Here is a 22,448-nt window from a genome sequence, read left to right as displayed (position 1 = left end):
TCACCTGCTGCTCGTGTATCCTGCGTGGTCACTGTCGTCACCTGAGTCGGTTCTGAGGACCCTGTGTAATGAATTGTGGAAAAAAAAAGTTAGAATGATCCCTGGATGTGTCTGGAAAATCTTCAGTTCTTGCTGAGGGATGGTTGGGGTTGTTAGGTAGGAGGAGATAACAGAGATTGGGTTGGGTGTAGGGTCCGGAGAGTGTGACAGAGATGGGGAGGGTGTAGGGTCCAGACATTGTGACAGAGATGGGGAGGGTGTAGGGTTCAGAGAGTGTGACAGAGATGGGGAGGGTGTAGTTGCCCGAGAGTGTGACAGAGATGGGGAGGGTCTAGGGGCTGTTGGAGGTCACAGAGACAGGGAGGTGTGTAAGGGCCAGGAGGTTTCCAGGGATGGGGTGTGTTCTAGGGGTCGGAGTGGTTACAGAAACAGGGGAGGGGGGCGTAGGATCCAGAATGGTTTCGAGTGATGCAGAGGGTGTTGCAGCCAGAGGGGGTTTCTGAGACAGGGAGGAGTTCAGGGGCCGGAGGTGTTGACAGTGATGGAGAGTGGAGTAGGGACTAGAGGAGTACATAGAGATGAAAAGGAATCTAGAGGCCGGGGGGGGGTCACAGAGATGGGAGGGGTGTTGGGTTTAGGGGGTTTTACAGACAGGAGCAGTGGTGTAGTGACCAGAGGGGGTCACATACGAGGAGGGGTGTAGGGGCCAGAGGGGGTTATACAGACGGGGAGGGGTGTTGTGGCCAGAGGGGATTACACAGATGGGGAGGGGTGTAGGAGCCAGAAATTCTACTCAAAAGGTTCAAAGGAACAACTAAACAAGCCTAATGCATTTTGGAAACAAGTCCTGTGGACTGACAAAGTTAAAAGAGAACTTTCTGGCCGCAATGAGCAAAGATATGTTTGGAGAAAATGGGGTGCAGAATTTCATGAAAGGAACCCCTCTCCAGCTGTTAAGCATGGGGGTGGATCGATCAAGCTTTGGGCTTGTGTTGCAGCCAGTGGCACGGGGAACATTTTGCTGGTAGAGGGAAGAATGAATTCAATTAAATACCAGCAAATTCTGGAAGCAAACATAGCTGAAGATGAAAAGAGGATAGCTTCTACAACAGGATAATGATCCTAAACACAGCTCAAAATTCACAATGGACTACCTCAAGAGGTGCAAGCTGAAGGTTTTGCCATGGCTCTCACAGTCCCTTGACCTAAACATCATCGAGAATCTGTGGATAGACCGCAAGAGAGCAGTGCATGCAAGATGGCCCAAGAATCTCACAGAACTAGAAGCCTTTTGCAAGGAAGAATGGGCGAAAATCCCCCAAACAAGAATTGAAAGAGTCTTAGCTGACTACAGAAAGCTGTGATACTTGCCAAAGGGAGTGTTACTGAGCACTGACCGTGCAGGGTACCCAAACTTTTGCTTCGGGCCCTTTACCTTTTTTGTTATTTTGAAACTGCAAAAGATGGAAATTGAAGCACCTTCAATTACTCCAAAAGACTGAGGTTTGGTAAAATACTGAAAGGCTTTTATTCGCTGTACAATACGACCTCCACAGTGAGTGTCTGCCCCCGGAGTGAGGGGGAGGGGCAAGGCGAACACCTTTATACAGGACTCTGTGGGAGGAGCCACAGGGGCAGTCAGCAGAGGGGTGTGTCCAGACAGGTAACCCAGTTACAACATATATACATGGTTTACCACATTCACCCCTCCTTTTTTTAAAAAGAGTCCCGCGGGGTGAAGTGACTGACAATATTTACGAGAAGTATATTTACAGGTTAAGTCTATCAGGCGGTCGAGTCCGTCGCTGTGACCTACGTAGCACCGGCGGTGATTGCACCGGCGATGGCGGTTGTGCTGGCTCCGGCCTGACTTCAGGTGCCAGCACGTTAGGCGTCGGTAATCCCTCGTGCGTGTGCGTCGCGCCCGGTATGGGAGTGTCGTGTGGTGTCTGTATAGGGTTTGGGGTGCACGGTGTGTCGTAGGTACATACATTGGTGGGTACAGGGTCAATAGTCACCACGGAGTGTTCAGGGTAGGGGCCCGGGGCCCGGAGCTCCTGCGGGCGCAAGGTCGCGGATGGAGACCGTGTCCTCCCGCCCATCAGGTAAAACCACGTAGGCATACTGGGGGTTCGCATGAAGTAAGTGAACCCTCTCGACCATCGGGGAGTATTTATTATTCCTCGCATGTTTCCGAAGCAGCACTGGCCCCGGAGACATCAGCCAAGTTGGTAGGGTGGTTCCAGTGGTCGACTTTCTGGGAAAAGAAAAGAGCCGCTCATGAGGGGTGGCGTTGGTGGCTGTGCATAACAGGGAGCGGATGGAGTGGAGTGCCTCGGGAAGGACCTCCTGCCAGCGGGAGACCGGCAGTCCCTTTGACCTGAGGGCTAAGAGTGTGGCTTTCCACACCATGCCATTCTCCTTCTCTACCTGTCCATTCCCCCGGGGATTATAGCTCGTGGTCCTACTGGTTGCAATTCCCCTAGTCGGTTGATATTGGCGCAGCTCATCACTCATAAACGAGGACCCTCTGTCACTGTGGATATAGCATGGGTATCCGAACAGAGTGAAGAGCTTGCGCAGGGCTTTTATAACTGACGTGGTAGTGGTGTTGGGGCAGGGGATGGCAAAGGGAAACCACGAGTACTCGTCAATTACATTAAGAAAGTACACATTGCCGTTGGTGGAGGGAAGGGGGCCCTTAAAGTCAACACTCAGTCGCTCAAAGGGGCGGGTGGCCTTGATGAGTGGTGCCTTTTCGGGTCGGTAGAAGTGCGGTTTGCACTCTGCGCAGACTTGGCAGTCCCTGGTCATCATCCTGATCTCCTCAAGGGAGTAAGGCAGGTTCCGGGCTTTCACGAAGTGGAAAAACCCGGTGATCCCTGGGTGGCAAAGGTCTACGTGTAGGGCATATAGCCGGTCAATCTGCGCGCTGGCACATGTTCCCCGGGATAGGGCATCGGAGGGCTCGTTGAGCTTCCCAGGCCTGTACATGATGTCATAGTTGTAGGTGGAGAGTTCGATTCTCCACCTCAGAATTTTATCATTTTTGATTTTGCTCCGCTGCTAATTATTAAACATGAATGCGACTGAGCGCTGGTCAGTTAGCAGGGTGAACCTTTTGCCGGCAAGATAGTGCCTCCAGTGCCTTATAGCTTCCACTATGGCCTGGGCCTCTTTCTCTACCGCAGAGTGCCGAATTTCAGGGCCTTGAAGGGTACGGGAGAAGAACGCCACTGGTCTTCCTGCCTGGTTGAGGGTAGCAGCCAGCGCAAAGTTGAGGCGTCACTCTCTACTTGGAAGGGAACGGCCTCATCCACCGCATGCATTGCTGCTTTGGCAATGTCCCCTTTTATGCGGTTGAAGGCCGTGTGGGCCTCGGCAGAGAGGGGGAATGTGGTGGACTTGACCAGGGGGCGGGCCTTGTCTGCATAGTTAGAGACCCATTGGGCGTGATATGAAAAGAAGCCCAGGCACCTTTTGAGGGCTCTGAGGGTATTGGGAAGAGGGAGTTCCAACAAGGGGCGCATATGGTCGGGGTCAGGGCCAATGACTCCATTCTCCATGACACACCCAAGGATAGCAAGTCGGGTGGTCCCAAATACACACTTGTCCTTGTTATAGGTGAGGTTGAAAGATTTGGCCTCTTGGAGAAATTTTTGGAGGTTGTTGTCGTGATCCTGCTGGTCGTGACCACAGATGGTGATGTTATCCAGATATGGGAACGTGGCCTTCAGTTGGCACTGGTCCACCATCCGGTCCATTGCCCTCTGGAAGACAGATACACCATTCGTGACACCAAAGGGGACGCGCAGGAATTGATAAAGCCTGCCGTCCGCCTCGAAGGCAGTGTAAGGGCGGTCCTCCACGCAGATGGGGAGCTGATGGTAAGCGGATTTTAGGTCTATGGTCAAGTACACCTTGTACTGTGCTATCAGATTGACCATATCCGCGATGCGGGGTAGAGGGTACACGTCGAGCTGCGTGAACCTATTGATGGTCTGGCTATAGTCCACGACCATCCTATTCTTCTCCCCGTTCTGAACAATGACCACCTGCGCCCTCCAAGGACTTGTGCTCGCCTCAATGACCCCCTCCCTGAGCAGCCGCTGCACCTCCGACTTAATGAAAGCTCTGTCCCCCGCACTGTACCTCCTGCTTTTAGTTGCCACAGGTTTACAGTCGGGGGTCAGGTTGGCGAACAGCGGTGGGGGAGGGATCCTGAGGGTGGAGAGACCGCAAGTGGTGTCGGTAGTGTGGCAGATGGCATGATGTTGGGTGGGATGCGCGGATCGGTGTGTGTGTGAGGTCAGTAGCGGGGTACGTGACATATCTCTACAAAACTGGGGATTTATGACAGTAATTGGCGGGAGGGGCCCATCATACTTCATTGTAACGCTTTTCAGGTGGCTCTGGAAGTCCAACCCCAACAGCACAGGGGCACACAGTTGAGGCAGGACCAGTAACGTAAAGTCCCGATATTCTGTGCCCTGCACCACTAGCGTCGCTACACAACCCCCCCGGATGTCTGTTGTATGTGACCCGGAGGCCATGGTGACCCTCTGACTTACCGGCCGTATCATGAGTCCACAATGCTGCACTGTGGCCGGGTGGATAAAACTCTCCGTGCTGCCTGTGTCAAACAGGCAGCTTGTCCTGTGCCCCTCCACCAGGATGTCCATCACTGACCTTGCGAGCTGGTGGGGAGTGCTTTGGTCAAGGGTCACGGAAGCCAGGGTGGGGTCACTGTCTTGGTCCGGCGTGCTGGGGTGCCCCGTGAGCACCCGTTGATTGTAGGCGGTGGGAGGTGGCGCCGACCAAGATGGCCGCCCCCATGTCTCGCACGTGGTGGTGGCATTCAGGGAAGATGGCAGACCCCCACGTCTCGCACGCGGCGCTGCTCGATCCCGCTCGCGGTTTTGACTTACAGACCTTGGCGAAGCGGCCCTTCTTTCCGCAGCTGGAGCAGGTAGCTTGTCGGGCCGGGCAGCGTTTCCGGGGGTGCTTCTCCAGGCCGCAGAAGTAGCACTTCGCGAACTCACTACTGGCGGCAGCCGAGGTCGATTCGCCGGCGGGCTGCGGGGTCTGCGGCGCCCACGAGGCCATCGGGGGATCGCGTGCCTAGAGAGCCTCGGAGTTATGCAGAGCGGCCTCCAACGTATCAGCCAGCTCCATCGCCGAATTTAGGGTAAGATTGGCTTTTTCCAGCAGCCGCTGGCGCACGTACACTGACCTGGTCCCCGTGACGAAGGCGTCTCTCACTAGGAGTTCTGCACGCTGCGCCGCCGTCAGCTCCTGGCAATTGCAGGCCCGCACGAGCATCCGTAGGGCCTGGACAAACTCAGCACTCGATTCCCCGGACTGTTGTTGCCGTGTCGCTAAGCGATGCCGAGCATAGACGCTGTTTATCAGCCGCAGGTATTGTCTTTTGAGTGCGTTCATCGCGCCGTCGTAGTTCGGCTGGTCTCTGATCAGCGAATAGACCCGTGGACTGACCCTGGAGAGTAGAACTCTGTGCTTCACTACGGGGTCGGTCGCTTTAATCTCCTCTAGATACGCTTCGAAGCAGGCCAGCCAGAGTTCGAAAGCGTTTCCAGCTTCAGGCATTTGCGGATCGAGGTCTAATTTTTCTGGTCTCAGGGACTGTTCCATGTTTGAAAACGTACAGCGAATAAAATTGAAGCACCTTCAATTACTCCAAAAGACTGAGGGTTGGTAAAATACTGAAAGGCTTTTATTCGCTGTACAATACGACCTCCACAGTGAGTGTCTGCCCCCGGACTGAGGGGGAGGGGCAAGGTGAACACCTTTATACAGGACTCTGTGGGAGGAGCCACAGGGGCAGTCAGCAGAGGGGTGTGTCCAGACAGGTAACCCAGTTACAACATATATACATGGTTTACCACAGAAATAAAAAAGTTTTCTTGCTTAAAAAATTAAAGAAATGAGTCATCTTTAACTTTATGTCTTTTGGAAATCAGGTCATCTTTTACTCGCTTAGCTATTCACAGTAACAGAAATTATGACCAGGGGTGCCCAAACTTTTGCATGCCACTGTATATACATGGTATGTGCAAGCTGTACCTCCTATTCACACATCTGCAGTAGTGGCTCCTCCTGGCCCCACCCATTTCAACTCTTGTCATCTACTTACAGGGTCGGGGCGGGGTTGCAGGGAGGCAGGGATATGTCCTAGTGCTCGCTGCTGGAGCTGGCTAAGTTATCTATCTGTGAGTCCTGGGTGTGGCAGCAAAGATTCTGACTGGGATGACTGCCTGGTGATGTTCCAGGGGTTCAGGCCTGGGTAACCAAGGATACGAACATATGGTGTCCATGGGTACCACAGAGGTATTCCTGCACCGTTGGAATCACAGGGGTCATCCTAGATGAGGATAGGAACATTTTAACTTCGTTTGGGTTAGTCTCTGATGTGTTCATTAAGACCATAAGATACAGGAACAGAAGTAGGCCATTCGGCCCATTGAGTCTGCTCCACCATTCAATCTTGGGCTGATCCAAATCTTTCAGTTATCCCGACTCCCCTGCCTTCTCCCCATACCCTATGATGCCCTGACTAATCAAGAACCTGTCTATCTCTGCCTTAAATACACCCAATGACTTGGCCTCCACAAATTCCATAGATTTACCACCCTCTGACTAATTTCTCCACAACTCTGTTTTAAATAGACATCCTTCAATCCTGAAGTCGTGCCCTCTTGTCCTATACTCCTCTACCATGGGAAATAACTTTGCCATATCTAATCTGTTCAGGCCTTTTAAAATTTGGAATGTTTCTATGAGATCCCCCCCTCATTCTCCTGATACGGCTCAAGAGATGCCAGACGTTCCTCATACAGTAACCTTTTCATTCCTGGAATCATTCTCATGAATCTTCTCTGAACCCTCTCCAATGTCAGTATATCCTTTCTAAAATAAGGAACCCAAAACTATACACAATACACACTCCAAGTGTGGTCTCACAAGTGCCTTATACAGCCTCAACATCACATCCCTGCACTTTATTCTATACCTCTAGAAATGAATGCCAACATTGCATTCGCCTTCTTCACCACCGACTCAACCTGGAGGTTAACCTTTAGGATATCTTGCACAAGGACTCGCAAGTCCCTTTGCATCTCTGCATTTTGAATTCTCTCCTCATCTAATTAATAGTCTGCCCATTTATTTCTTCCACCATACACTTTCGAACATTGTATTTCATTTGCCACTTCTTTGCCCATTCCCCTAAATTATCTAAGTCTCTCTGCAGGCTCTCTGTTTCCTCAACACAACCTGTTCCTCCACCTACCTTTGTATCATCGGCAAATTTAGCCACAAATTCATTAATCCCGTAGTCCAAATCATGGACATAAATCGTAAAAAGTAGCAGTCCCAACACCGACCCCTGTGGCACTCCACTGGTAACCGGCAGCCAGCCAGATATGTATTGCCCCAGTATTTAGTATTGAGGCACTATTACAGCTCAGGGTGTTGGAGTTCAGAGTTCATTTCTGGCCACTTTATTCTGTACACCTGTACATGCGCTAATGCAAATATCTAATCAGCCAATCATGTGGCAGCAACTCAATGCATAGAAGCATGCAGACATGGTCCAAGAGGTTCAGTTGTTGTTCAGACCAAACATCAGAACAGGGAACAAATGTGATCTGGGTGACTTTTGATTTAGGAATGACTGTTGGTGGCAGACAGGGTGGTCGGGTATCTCGGAAATGGGAGTTTACACAGGATGGTATGAAAAACATTTAAAAAAACAGTGAGCAGCAGTTCTGTTAATGAGAGAGGTCAGGGGAGAATAGTTGGATTGATTTAAACTGTGTAAAAGGTGACAGTAACTCAAATAACCACACATTGCAACAGTGGTGCACAGAAGAGCATCTCTGAATTCATAACACTCTGAACCTGGCTACTCCAGCTGAAAACCACAAACATACACTCCGTGGCCACTTGGTGTAAAGATTGTCTAAATGTGTACAAGAGACTAGGTCAGTCATAAAGAGTTGGGCTATCATGTCGAATGTGCTGGCGAGACTGCACTGGGAGTATTGTGTGCAGCATAGGAAGGGTGTCATGAAACTGGAGAGAGTGCAGGAAAGATTCACCAGGATGTCACCTGGACTGGAGGGTTTGAGTTATACGGAGAGACTGGACAGGCTGGGACTGTTTTCCCTGGAGTGAAGGAGGCTGAGGGGTGACCTTATAGATCTTTATAAAACCATGAGGGGCAGAGACAAGGCAGATGCTCACGGTCTTTCCCTCAGGGTAGGGGAGTCTAAATCTAGAGGGCACAGGTTAAAGGTGAGGGGCAAAGGTTTAAAAGGGCAAGCATTACACAAAGATGGTTGTGGGTATATGGAACGAACTGCTAGAGGAAGTAGTTTGCACAGGTACATTAACAACATTTAAAAATCATTTGGATAGGGTACATGGATAGGAAAGGTTCGGAGGGATATGGGACAAACGAGCAAATGGGAGCTGGACTTTAGTCAGCAGAGACAAGTTGGTTTGAAGGGCAGTAGATCTCGATGCTCAATTGAATTGGTTAAGTAATGCTGGGAGGGAAATAATGTTGATGACACAAACACAAGAAAATCTGCAGGTGCTGGAAATCCAAGCAACACACACAAAATGTGAGAGAAACTCAGCAGGCCAGGCAGCGTCATTGGAAAAGAGTGAACAGTCAACAATTTGGGCCAAGACTCTTATTCAGGACTGGAAAGGAAGGGAGAAGTCAATGTAAGAAGATAGGGGAGGAGAGGAAGAAGCAGCTGGTGGTAGGTGATACTTGAAACTGCGAGGGGGGGAGGGGGTGAAGCAAAGAGCTGGGAAGTTGATGGGTGAAAGAGATAAAGAGCTGGATATAATACTAATGACAACATGTTTTTGTAAATCAACCCAATCTTCAAAGCAATAGAGTCAGATCACTGTAGGGTGGTACAGTATATACTCAGGCCCTTTGGCCTGGGATCAGACACAGAGTGAAGCTCCCTCCACACCGACCCATCACACACTCCCGTGGTCAGACACAGAGTGAATCTCCCTCCACACTGTCTCATCACACACTCCCAGGGTCAGACACAGAGTGAAGCTCCCTCCACACCGACCCATCACACACTCCCGGGGTCAGACACAGAGTGAAGCTCCCTCCACACCGTCCCATCACACACACTCCCAGGGTCAGAGACAGAGTGAAGCTCCCTCCACACCGTCCCATCACACACTCCTAGGCCACAGAATCTTACCTGCTCCCGTCAAAAGGGGAACGAACAGCATGAGGAACTGGGCAGGACCCCACAATACCATCTTGGCCACAGGTGTGGAGCGGCCCTCTAATTCCACAGCAAGGTCTGACCAAGATGCTCAGTCTCGCCCACACTTGTTGTGCCTCGGACGGACAAGAAGCCCCGCTAGCTCCAGAGGGTGGGACAGTTCTAAACAGATCTGTATTGGCAGAGGCCGGCACATGCTCATGGGTGGGTACGGTGATAACAGCAGCCGCCGCTTATCGCTTCTCTGCACGTTGCATGGACACAAGTGATAGGACGGTGTGGAGGGAACCTCACTCTGTGTCTGACCCCGGGAGTGTGTTAATTTACAACAGCTAGACCGGGGTTTCTCAACCGGGCTTCCGCGAGAGATCGTGATTAAAAAACACAGCTTTTTGAACTTCGCGCAACGCGGGATGCTGCCGCTCACGGTGACCAAGCAACCCCATCAGAGATGTCTCAGCCCAGTTTGGCAGTGCGCAGTAAGACCGTGTTTACTTGCTTGAGTTTATTCTCAGGTTTTGACGCGAGATAGGGGAGGTGGCCGATCATTGGTGAACACCGTATTGCACAGAGGGGAGGATGGTAGGCTGATGAGGGGCGTGGTGCGTTTTCCGAGCATTGAATAGACTCGCCCAATTTGGGCTGTGACTTCAGCTTCTCCCTCCCGAATTACCCCCCTCCCCCCACCTCCAACTTCCCCTTCTGAGGTAAGGAGACGCCGAAGAGAGGGCTTGATGGCAGGACATTGGAAGCGGGATATAGGAGGTGCCGGTAATGCACCATTAAGTTGGGTGCCAATCGTCGTAAAACAAGACCAAGAAGATGAAGAAGAACTTCCCCTTAAGCACTGCCGACCGACTTCTAGGAATGAACAACTCGTAATGAAAGCTACTTATCAATGGGTTTCACATGGACTGGTGAGCAAAGTTGTCTTATTCCATTGTGCCTAGTCTGTGGCCAACAACTTACAAATGCAGCAATGGCTGCAGCAAAATTGAAAAGACACTTAACTACAAATCGCAGCCATATGACACGTAAAAGTGCTGATTATTTTAAACAATTCTCAAAACAAACAGATTAAAGCTTTTGAAAATAAAGTCAGTCAGTAAAAAAGTAGGAGAAACAAGTTATTTAGTACTTTTAAGACCAGTGTCACAGAGATGTGGAGGGGTGTAGGGACCAGGGGGTTTTTCACAGACACGGGGAGGAGTGTCATCACCAGGGGGGGTCACAGAGACGAGGAGTGCAGGGACCAGAGGGAGGTCAGAGAGACGTGGAGGGGCACAGGGCAGTGATGGTTATAGAGGCGCGGAGGGGTGTCGGGTCTCAGAAACAGCAAGGAGTTTATGGACCGGAAAGGCCAGAGGAAGGGAGAGGTGTAGGGACCAGAGAGGGACAGGGAGCGGTGTAGGGATCAGAGGGGGACAGAGACAGAGAGAAGTGTAGGGACCAGACGGGGTCAGGGAGAGGCATAGGGACCAGAGGGATTCAGGGAGAGGCATAGGGAGCAGAGAGGGGCATGAGGAGGCGTAGGGACCAGAGGGGGACAAGAGGAGGCGTAAGGACCAGAGGGCGACAGGGAGAGGTGTAGGGACCAGAGGGGGACAGGGAGAGGCATAGGGACCAGAGGGGGCAGGGAGAGGCATAGGGACCAGAGGGATTCAAGGAGAGGCATAGGGACCAGAGAGGGGCATGAGGGGGCTTAGGGACCAGAGGGGGACAAGAGGAGGCGTAAGGACCAGAGGGGGTCAGGGAGAGGTGTAGCGACCAGAGGGGGACAGGGAGAGGTGTTGGAAACAGAGGGGGACAGGGAGAGGCGTAGGGACCAGAGGGGGGACAGGGAGAGGGGTAGAGACCAGAGGGGGGCAGAGACAGGGAGACACGTAGGGACCAGAGGGGGACCAGGAGAGTCGTAGGGACCACAAGGAGACCGGGAGAGACGTAGGGACCAGAGGGGGACAGGGGGAGGCATTGGGACCAGAGGGGGCAGAGACAGGGAAAAGAGTAGGGGCCAGAGGGGGTCAGGGAGAGGTGTAGGGACCAGAGGGAGACCGGGAGTGTCGTAGGGACCAGAGGGAGACCGGGAGAGGCGTAGGGACCAGAGAGAGACAGTAGGAGGTGTTGGAACCAGAGGGGGGCAGGGAGAGAGGTAGGGACCAGAGGGGGGCAGGGAGAGGCGTAGGGACCAGAGGGAGACAGGGAGAGGTGTAGGAAACAGAGGGAGATGGGGAGAGGCGTAGGGACCAGAGGGAGACAGGGAGAGGCGTAGGGACCAGAGGGGACAGGGAGATGCATAGGGACCAGTGGGGCTCAGAGACAGGGTGAGGCATAGGGACCAGAGGGGTACCACAGCAATGCAAAGGAGTGTAGAGGGTGAGATTGGTCACAGGGACGGGGAAGGGTGTAGGGTGGGAGGGGGTCATAGTAATGGGGAGAGGTGTAGGAGACGGTGGGTGTTACAGAGATGGGGAGGGTGTAGTCACCGGTGGGGGTTATAACGAAGGGGAGGATTCTACAAGTCCGGACGAGTCACTGTGGGAGAGACGAGCCTCCCAATTCCTCTCACCTGCTGCTCGTGTATCCTGCGTGGTCACTGTCGTCACCTGAGTCGGTTCTGAGGACCCTGTGTAATGAATTGTGGAAAAAAAAAGTTAGAATGATCCCTGGATGTGTCTGGAAAATCTTCAGTTCTTGCTGAGGGATGGTTGGGGTTGTTAGGTAGGAGGAGATAACAGAGATTGGGTTGGGTGTAGGGTCCGGAGAGTGTGACAGAGATGGGGAGGGTGTAGGGTCCAGACATTGTGACAGAGATGGGGAGGGTGTAGGGTTCAGAGAGTGTGACAGAGATGGGGAGGGTGTAGTTGCCCGAGAGTGTGACAGAGATGGGGAGGGTCTAGGGGCTGTTGGAGGTCACAGAGACAGGGAGGTGTGTAAGGGCCAGGAGGTTTCCAGGGATGGGGTGTGTTCTAGGGGTCGGAGTGGTTACAGAAACAGGGGAGGGGGGCGTAGGATCCAGAATGGTTTCGAGTGATGCAGAGGGTGTTGCAGCCAGAGGGGGTTTCTGAGACAGGGAGGAGTTCAGGGGCCGGAGGTGTTGACAGTGATGGAGAGTGGAGTAGGGACTAGAGGAGTACATAGAGATGAAAAGGAATCTAGAGGCCAGGGGGGGTCACAGAGATGGGAGGGGTGTTGGATTTAGGGGGTTTTACAGACAGGAGCAGTGGTGTAGTGACCAGAGGGGGTCACATACGAGGAGGGGTGTAGGGGCCAGAGGGGGTTATACAGACGGGGAGGGGTGTTGTGGCCAGAGGGGATTACACAGATGGGGAGGGTTTTGCCAGGATCAGACAGTCACTGAGGGAGGGAGTAATTCCCAACATCTCTCATCTGCTGTCAGTAAACTCGGAGTGGTCGCATCAGGCTGATGTGAGGTCTGCGGGGAAGCTAATGTGGAAAGAAAAGTCAGTGAGAACAATCCCTGTACTGTGTCTGGAAATTCCTCCCTTCCTGTTGGAAATACCCAGCAGGTCAGTCAGTGTCTGCGGAGGGAAGAACATAGGGTAGAATGGGACAGAGGGAGTGAGGGTGAGAGGTACTCCGCAGGAGAAAGATTGAAGGGAGTGAGCGAGTGCGAGAATAGGAGTGAGGAGAGGTGTGTGAGTAAGAGCGTGTGAGGGGGCAAGTGAAAGAAAGGGAGGGAGTGAGAAAGTGGGAGTGAAAGAAAAGGAGAGACAGAGATGGTGAGGGGTCAGATGGGAACATAAGAGCAGGGAGGAGTGTAGGGGCTGGAGAGGAGCACAGAGAAGGGGAGGCGTTGTGGGACCAGAGGGGAGTCACAGAGACAGGGTGGGGTGCAAGGGCCAGAGGAGGTCACAGAGATGACCGGTGTAGGGGCTGGAGCAGGTTACAGACATGGGGAGGGCATTAGGTCCAGAGAGTATCACAAAGATGGTGAGAGGTGTAGGGACTGGTGGAGGTCACAGAGACAGGGAGGTGTGTATGGGCCAGGGGGTTTCCGAAAATGGGGTGTGTTCAAGTGGCCGGAGTGGTTACAGAAACAGGAGTGGGGGTGTAGGATCCAGAATGGCTTACAGTGATCCAGTGGGTGTCGGAGCCAGAGGGGGTTATACAGACGGGGAGGGGTGTAGGGGCTGGAGGAGGTCACAGATGGGGAGGGGTGTAGGAGCCAGAAATTCTACTCAAAAGGTTCAAAGGAACAACTAAACAAGCCTGATGCATTTTGGAAACAAGTCCTGTGGACTGACCAAGTTAAAAGAGAACTTTCTGGCCGCAATGAGCAAAGATATGTTTGGAGAAAATGGGGTGCAGAATTTCATGAAAGGAACCCCTCTCCAGCTGTTAAGCATGGGGGTGGATCGATCAAGCTTTGGGCTTGTGTTGCAGCCAGTGGCACGGGGAACATTTTGCTGGTAGAGGGAAGAATGAATTCAATTAAATACCAGCAAATTCTGGAAGCAAACATAGCTGAAGATGAAAAGAGGATAGCTTCTACAACAGGATAATGATCCTAAACACAGCTCAAAATTCACAATGGACTACCTCAAGAGGTGCAAGCTGAAGGTTTTGCCATGGCTCTCACAGTCCCTTGACCTAAACATCATCGAGAATCTGTGGATAGACCTCAAAAGAGCAGTGCATGCAAGATGGCCCAAGAATCTCACAGAACTAGAAGCCTTTTGCAAGGAAGAATGGGCGAAAATCCCCCAAACAAGAATTGAAAGAGTCTTAGCTGACTACAGAAAGCTGTGATACTTGCCAAAGGGAGTGTTACTGAGCACTGACCGTGCAGGGTACCCAAACTTTTGCTTCGGGCCCTTTACCTTTTTTGTTATTTTGAAACTGCAAAAGATGGAAATTGAAGCACCTTCAATTACTCCAAAAGACTGAGGTTTGGTAAAATACTGAAAGGCTTTTATTCGCTGTACAATACGACCTCCACGGTGAGTGTCTGCCCCCAGACTGAGGGGGAGGGGCAAGGCCAACACCTTTATACAGGACTCTGTGGGAGGAGCCACAGGGGCAGTCAGCAGAGGGGTGTGTCCAGACAGGTAACCCAGTTACAACATATATACATGGTTTACCACATTCACCCCTCCTTTTTTTAAAAAGAGTCCCGCGGGGTGAAGTGACTGACAATATTTACGAGAAGTATATTTACAGGTTAAGTCTATCAGGCGGTCGAGTCCGTCGCTGTGACCTACGTAGCACCGGCGGTGATTGCACCGGCGATGGCGGTTGTGCTGGCTCCGGCCTGACTTCAGGTGCCAGCACGTTAGGCGTCGGTAATCCCTCGTGCGTGTGCGTCGCGCCCGGTATGGGAGTGTCGTGTGGTGTCTGTATAGGGTTTGGGGTGCACGGTGTGTCGTAGGTACATACATTGGTGGGTACGGGGTCAATAGTCACCACGGAGTGTTCAGGGTAGGGGCCCGGGGCCCGGGGCCCGGAGCTCCTGCGGGCGCCAGGTCGCGGATGGAGACCGTGTCCTCCCGCCCATCAGGTAAAACCACGTAGGCATACTGGGGGTTCGCATGAAGTAAGTGAACCCTCTCGACCATCGGGGAGTATTTATTATTCCTCGCATGTTTCCGAAGCAGCACTGGCCCCGGAGACATCAGCCAAGTTGGTAGGGTGGTTCCAGTGGTCGACTTTCTGGGAAAAGAAAAGAGCCGCTCATGAGGGGTGGCGTTGGTGGCTGTGCATAACAGGGAGCGGATGGAGTGGAGTGCCTCGGGAAGGACCTCCTGCCAGCGGGAGACCGGCAGTCCCTTTGACCTGAGGGCTAAGAGTGTGGCTTTCCACACCATGCCATTCTCCTTCTCTACCTGTCCATTCCCCCGGGGATTATAGCTCGTGGTCCTACTGGTTGCAATTCCCCTAGTCGGTTGATATTGGCGCAGCTCATCACTCATAAACGAGGACCCTCTGTCACTGTGGATATAGCATGGGTATCCGAACAGAGTGAAGAGCTTGCGCAGGGCTTTTATAACTGACGTGGTAGTGGTGTTGGGGCAGGGGATGGCAAAGGGAAACCACGAGTACTCGTCAATTACATTAAGAAAGTACACATTGCCGTTGGTGGAGGGAAGGGGGCCCTTAAAGTCAACACTCAGTCGCTCAAAGGGGCGGGTGGCCTTGATGAGTGGTGCCTTTTCGGGTCGGTAGAAGTGCGGTTTGCACTCTGCGCAGACTTGGCAGTCCCTGGTCATCATCCTGATCTCCTCAAGGGAGTAAGGCAGGTTCCGGGCTTTCACGAAGTGGAAAAACCCGGTGATCCCTGGGTGGCAAAGGTCTACGTGTAGGGCATATAGCCGGTCAATCTGCGCGCTGGCACATGTTCCCCGGGATAGGGCATCGGAGGGCTCGTTGAGCTTCCCAGGCCTGTACATGATGTCATAGTTGTAGGTGGAGAGTTCGATTCTCCACCTCAGAATTTTATCATTTTTGATTTTGCTCCGCTGCTAATTATTAAACATGAATGCGACTGAGCGCTGGTCAGTTAGCAGGGTGAACCTTTTGCCGGCAAGATAGTGCCTCCAGTGCCTTATAGCTTCCACTATGGCCTGGGCCTCTTTCTCTACCGCAGAGTGCCGAATTTCAGGGCCTTGAAGGGTACGGGAGAAGAACGCCACTGGTCTTCCTGCCTGGTTGAGGGTAGCAGCCAGCGCAAAGTTGAGGCGTCACTCTCTACTTGGAAGGGAACGGCCTCATCCACCGCATGCATTGCTGCTTTGGCAATGTCCCCTTTTATGCGGTTGAAGGCCGTGTGGGCCTCGGCAGAGAGGGGGAATGTGGTGGACTTGACCAGGGGGCGGGCCTTGTCTGCATAGTTAGAGACCCATTGGGCGTGATATGAAAAGAAGCCCAGGCACCTTTTGAGGGCTCTGAGGGTATTGGGAAGAGGGAGTTCCAACAAGGGGCGCATATGGTCGGGGTCAGGGCCAATGACTCCATTCTCCATGACACACCCAAGGATAGCAAGTCGGGTGGTCCCAAATACACACTTGTCCTTGTTATAGGTGAGGTTGAAAGATTTGGCCTCTTGGAGAAATTTTTGGAGGTTGTTGTCGTGATCCTGCTGGTCGTGACCACAGATGGTGATGTTATCCAGATATGGGAACGTGGCCTTCAGTTGGCACTGGTCCACCATCCGGTCCATTGCCCTCTGGAAGACAGATACACCATTCGTGACACCAAAGGGGACGCGCAGGAATTGATAAGGCCTGCCGTCCGCCTCGAAGGCAGTGTAAGGGCGGTCCTCCTGGCAGATGGGGAGCTGATGGTAAGCGGATTTTAGGTCTATGGTCAAGTACACCTTGTACTGTGCTATCAGATTGACCATATCCGCGATGCGGGGTAGAGGGTACACGTCGAGCTGCGTGAACCTATTGATGGTCTGGCTATAGTCCACGACCATCCTATTCTTCTCCCCGTTCTGAACAACGACCACCTGCGCCCTCCAAGGACTTGTGCTCGCCTCAATGACCCCCTCCCTGAGCAGCCGCTGCACCTCCGACTTAATGAAAGCTCTGTCCCCCGCACTGTACCTCCTGCTTTTAGTTGCCACAGGTTTACAGTCGGGGGTCAGGTTGGCGAACAGCGGTGGGGGAGGGATCCTGAGGGTGGAGAGACCGCAAGTGGTGTCGGTAGTGTGGCAGATGGCATGATGTTGGGTGGAATGCGCGGATCGGTGTGTGTGTGAGGTCAGTAGCGGGGTACGTGACATATCTCTACAAAACTGGGGATTTATGACAGTAATTGGCGGGAGGGGCCCATCATACTTCATTGTCACGCTTTTCAGGTGGCTCTGGAAGTCCAACCCCAACAGCACAGGGGCACACAGTTGAGGCAAGACCAGTAACATAAAGACCCGATATTCTGTGCCCTGCACCACTAGCGTCGCTACACAACCCCCCCGGATGTCTGTTGTATGTGACCCGGAGGCCATGGTGACCCTCTGACTTACCGGCCGTATCATGAGTCCACAATGCTGCACTGTGGCCGGGTGGATAAAACTCTCCGTGCTGCCTGTGTCAAACAGGCAGCTTGTCCTGTGCCCCTCCACCAGGATGTCCATCACTGACCTTGCGAGCTGGTGGGGAGTGCTTTGGTCAAGGGTCACGGAAGCCAGGGTGGGGTCACTGTCTTGGTCCGGCGTGGTGGGGTGCCCCGTGAGCACCCGTTGATTGTAGGCGGTGGGAGGTGGCGCCGACCAAGATGGCCGCCCCCATGTCTCGCACGTGGTGGTGGCATTCAGGGAAGATGGCGACCCCCACGTCTCGCACGCGGCGCTGCTCGATCCCGCTCGCGGTTTTGACTTACAGACCTTGGCGAAGCGGCCCTTCTTTCCGCAGCTGGAGCAGGTAGCTTGTCGGGCCGGGCAGCGTTTCCAGGGGTGCTTCTCCAGTCCGCAGAAGTAGCACTTTGCGAACTCACTACTGGCGGCAGCCGAGGTCGATTCGCCGGCGGGCTGCGGGGTCTGCGGCGCCCACGAGGCCATCGGGGGATCGCGTGCCTGGAGAGCCTCGGAGTTATGCAGAGCGGCCTCCAACGTATCAGCCAGCTCCATCGCCGAATTTAGGGTAAGATCGCTTTTTCCAGCAGCCGCTGGCGCACGTACACTGACCTGGTCCCCGTGACGAAGGCGTCTCTCACTAGGAGTTCTGCACGCTGCGCCGCCGTCAGCTCCTGGCAATCGCAGGCTCGCACGAGCATCCGTAGGGCCTGGACGAACTCAGCACTCGATTCCCCGGGGCGTTGTTGTCGTGTCGCTAAGCGATGCCGAGCATACACGCTGTTTATCGGCCGCAGGTATTGTCTTTTGAGTGCGTTCATCGCGCCGTCGTAGTTCGGCTGGTCTCTGATCAGCGAATAGACCCGTGGACTGACCCTGGAGAGTAGAACTCTGTGCTTCACTACGGGGTCGGTCGCTTTAATCTCCTCTAGATACGCTTCGAAGCAGGCCAGCCAGAGTTCGAAAGCGTTTCCAGCTTCAGGCATTTGCGGATCGAGGTCTAATTTGTCTGGTCTCAGGGACTGTTCCATGTTTGAAAACGTACAGCGAATAAAATTGAAGCACCTTCAATTACTCCAAAAGACTGAGGGTTGGTAAAATACTGAAAGGCTTTTATTCGCTGTACAATACGACCTCCACAGTGAGTGTCTGCCCCCGGACTGAGGGGGAGGGGCAAGGCGAACACCTTTATACAGGACTCTGTGGGAGGAGCCACAGGGGCAGTCAGCAGAGGGGTGTGTCCAGACAGGTAACCCAGTTACAACATATATACATGGTTTACCACAGAAATAAAAAAGTTTTCTTGCTTAAAAAATTAAAGAAATGAGTCATCTTTAACTTTATGTCTTTTGGAAATCAGGTCATCTTTTACTCGCTTAGCTATTCACAGTAACAGAAATTATGACCAGGGGTGCCCAAACTTTTGCATGCCACTGTATATACATGGTATGTGCAAGCTGTACCTCCTATTCACACATCTGCAGTAGTGGCTCCTCCTGGCCCCACCCATTTCAACTCTTGTCATCTACTTACAGGGTCGGGGCGGGGTTGCAGGGAGGCAGGGATATGTCCTAGTGCTCGCTGCTGGAGCTGGCTAAGTTATCTATCTGTGAGTCCTGGGTGTGGCAGCAAAGATTCTGACTGGGATGACTGCCTGGTGATGTTCCAGGGGTTCAGGCCTGGGTAACCAAGGATACGAACATATGGTGTCCATGGGTACCACAGAGGTATTCCTGCACCGTTGGAATCACAGGGGTCATCCTAGATGAGGATAGGAACATTTTAACTTCGTTTGGGTTAGTCTCTGATGTGTTCATTAAGACCATAAGATACAGGAACAGAAGTAGGCCATTCGGCCCATTGAGTCTGCTCCACCATTCAATCTTGGGCTGATCCAAATCTTTCAGTTATCCCGACTCCCCTGCCTTCTCCCCATACCCTATGATGCCCTGACTAATCAAGAACCTGTCTATCTCTGCCTTAAATACACCCAATGACTTGGCCTCCACAAATTCCATAGATTTACCACCCTCTGACTAATTTCTCCACAACTCTGTTTTAAATAGACATCCTTCAATCCTGAAGTCGTGCCCTCTTGTCCTATACTCCTCTACCATGGGAAATAACTTTGCCATATCTAATCTGTTCAGGCCTTTTAAAATTTGGAATGTTTCTATGAGATCCCCCCCTCATTCTCCTGATACGGCTCAAGAGATGCCAGACGTTCCTCATACAGTAACCTTTTCATTCCTGGAATCATTCTCATGAATCTTCTCTGAACCCTCTCCAATGTCAGTATATCCTTTCTAAAATAAGGAACCCAAAACTATACACAATACACACTCCAAGTGTGGTCTCACAAGTGCCTTATACAGCCTCAACATCACATCCCTGCACTTTATTCTATACCTCTAGAAATGAATGCCAACATTGCATTCGCCTTCTTCACCACCGACTCAACCTGGAGGTTAACCTTTAGGATATCTTGCACAAGGACTCGCAAGTCCCTTTGCATCTCTGCATTTTGAATTCTCTCCTCATCTAATTAATAGTCTGCCCGTTTATTTCTTCCACCATACACTTTCGAACATTGTATTTCATTTGCCACTTCTTTGCCCATTCCCCTAAATTATCTAAGTCTCTCTGCAGGCTCTCTGTTTCCTCAACACAACCTGTTCCTCCACCTACCTTTGTATCATCGGCAAATTTAGCCACAAATTCATTAATCCCGTAGTCCAAATCATGGACATAAATCGTAAAAAGTAGCAGTCCCAACACCGACCCCTGTGGCACTCCACTGGTAACCGGCAGCCAGCCAGATATGTATTGCCCCAGTATTTAGTATTGAGGCACTATTACAGCTCAGGGTGTTGGAGTTCAGAGTTCATTTCTGGCCACTTTATTCTGTACACCTGTACATGCGCTAATGCAAATATCTAATCAGCCAATCATGTGGCAGCAACTCAATGCATAGAAGCATGCAGACATGGTCCAAGAGGTTCAGTTGTTGTTCAGACCAAACATCAGAACAGGGAACAAATGTGATCTGGGTGACTTTTGATTTAGGAATGACTGTTGGTGGCAGACAGGGTGGTCGGGTATCTCGGAAATGGGAGTTTACACAGGATGGTATGAAAAACATTTAAAAAAACAGTGAGCAGCAGTTCTGTTAATGAGAGAGGTCAGGGGAGAATAGTTGGATTGATTTAAACTGTGTAAAAGGTGACAGTAACTCAAATAACCACACATTGCAACAGTGGTGCACAGAAGAGCATCTCTGAATTCATAACACTCTGAACCTGGCTACTCCAGCTGAAAACCACAAACATACACTCCGTGGCCACTTGGTGTAAAGATTGTCTAAATGTGTACAAGAGACTAGGTCAGTCATAAAGAGTTGGGCTATCATGTCGAATGTGCTGGCGAGACTGCACTGGGAGTATTGTGTGCAGCATAGGAAGGGTGTCATGAAACTGGAGAGAGTGCAGGAAAGATTCACCAGGATGTCACCTGGACTGGAGGGTTTGAGTTATACGGAGAGACTGGACAGGCTGGGACTGTTTTCCCTGGAGTGAAGGAGGCTGAGGGGTGACCTTATAGATCTTTATAAAACCATGAGGGGCAGAGACAAGGCAGATGCTCACGGTCTTTCCCTCAGGGTAGGGGAGTCTAAATCTAGAGGGCACAGGTTAAAGGTGAGGGGCAAAGGTTTAAAAGGGCAAGCATTACACAAAGATGGTTGTGGGTATATGGAACGAACTGCTAGAGGAAGTAGTTTGCACAGGTACATTAACAACATTTAAAAATCATTTGGATAGGGTACATGGATAGGAAAGGTTCGGAGGGATATGGGACAAACGAGCAAATGGGAGCTGGACTTTAGTCAGCAGAGACAAGTTGGTTTGAAGGGCAGTAGATCTCGATGCTCAATTGAATTGGTTAAGTAATGCTGGGAGGGAAATAATGTTGATGACACAAACACAAGAAAATCTGCAGGTGCTGGAAATCCAAGCAACACACACAAAATGTGAGAGAAACTCAGCAGGCCAGGCAGCGTCATTGGAAAAGAGTGAACAGTCAACAATTTGGGCCAAGACTCTTATTCAGGACTGGAAAGGAAGGGAGAAGTCAATGTAAGAAGATAGGGGAGGAGAGGAAGAAGCAGCTGGTGGTAGGTGATACTTGAAACTGCGAGGGGGGGAGGGGGTGAAGCAAAGAGCTGGGAAGTTGATGGGTGAAAGAGATAAAGAGCTGGATATAATACTAATGACAACATGTTTTTGTAAATCAACCCAATCTTCAAAGCAATAGAGTCAGATCACTGTAGGGTGGTACAGTATATACTCAGGCCCTTTGGCCTGGGATCAGACACAGAGTGAAGCTCCCTCCACACCGACCCATCACACACTCCCGTGGTCAGACACAGAGTGAATCTCCCTCCACACTGTCTCATCACACACTCCCAGGGTCAGACACAGAGTGAAGCTCCCTCCACACCGACCCATCACACACTCCCGGGGTCAGACACAGAGTGAAGCTCCCTCCACACCGTCCCATCACACACACTCCCAGGGTCAGAGACAGAGTGAAGCTCCCTCCACACCGTCCCATCACACACTCCTAGGCCACAGAATCTTACCTGCTCCCGTCAAAAGGGGAACGAACAGCATGAGGAACTGGGCAGGACCCCACAATACCATCTTGGCCACAGGTGTGGAGCGGCCCTCTAATTCCACAGCAAGGTCTGACCAAGATGCTCAGTCTCGCCCACACTTGTTGTGCCTCGGACGGACAAGAAGCCCCGCTAGCTCCAGAGGGTGGGACAGTTCTAAACAGATCTGTATTGGCAGAGGCCGGCACATGCTCATGGGTGGGTACGGTGATAACAGCAGCCGCCGCTTATCGCTTCTCTGCACGTTGCATGGACACAAGTGATAGGACGGTGTGGAGGGAACCTCACTCTGTGTCTGACCCCGGGAGTGTGTTAATTTACAACAGCTAGACCGGGGTTTCTCAACCGGGCTTCCGCGAGAGATCGTGATTAAAAAACACAGCTTTTTGAACTTCGCGCAACGCGGGATGCTGCCGCTCACGGTGACCAAGCAACCCCATCAGAGATGTCTCAGCCC

At 52.0% G+C, this 22,448-nt stretch overlaps 1 long non-coding RNA gene across 1 annotated transcript; it reads right to left on the bottom strand.

Annotated features, from left to right (window-relative positions):
* On the bottom strand, positions 1-22,152 carry LOC140201699 (uncharacterized). The gene is made up of 3 exons (XR_011886939.1): positions 21,959-22,152; positions 11,854-11,910; positions 1-61 (listed from the first exon to the last, which is right to left on the bottom strand). It is a non-coding gene; the product is annotated as an uncharacterized lncRNA (long non-coding RNA).
* Between the last annotated feature and the right edge of the window lie 296 nt (positions 22,153-22,448).

Source organism: Mobula birostris, chromosome 8 (genome assembly GCF_030028105.1).
Source record: "Mobula birostris isolate sMobBir1 chromosome 8, sMobBir1.hap1, whole genome shotgun sequence".
Taxonomy (NCBI): Eukaryota; Metazoa; Chordata; class Chondrichthyes; order Myliobatiformes; family Myliobatidae; genus Mobula; species Mobula birostris.
Note: the sequence above shows the minus strand (reverse complement) of the source record. Positions and strands in the feature narration are given on the sequence as shown.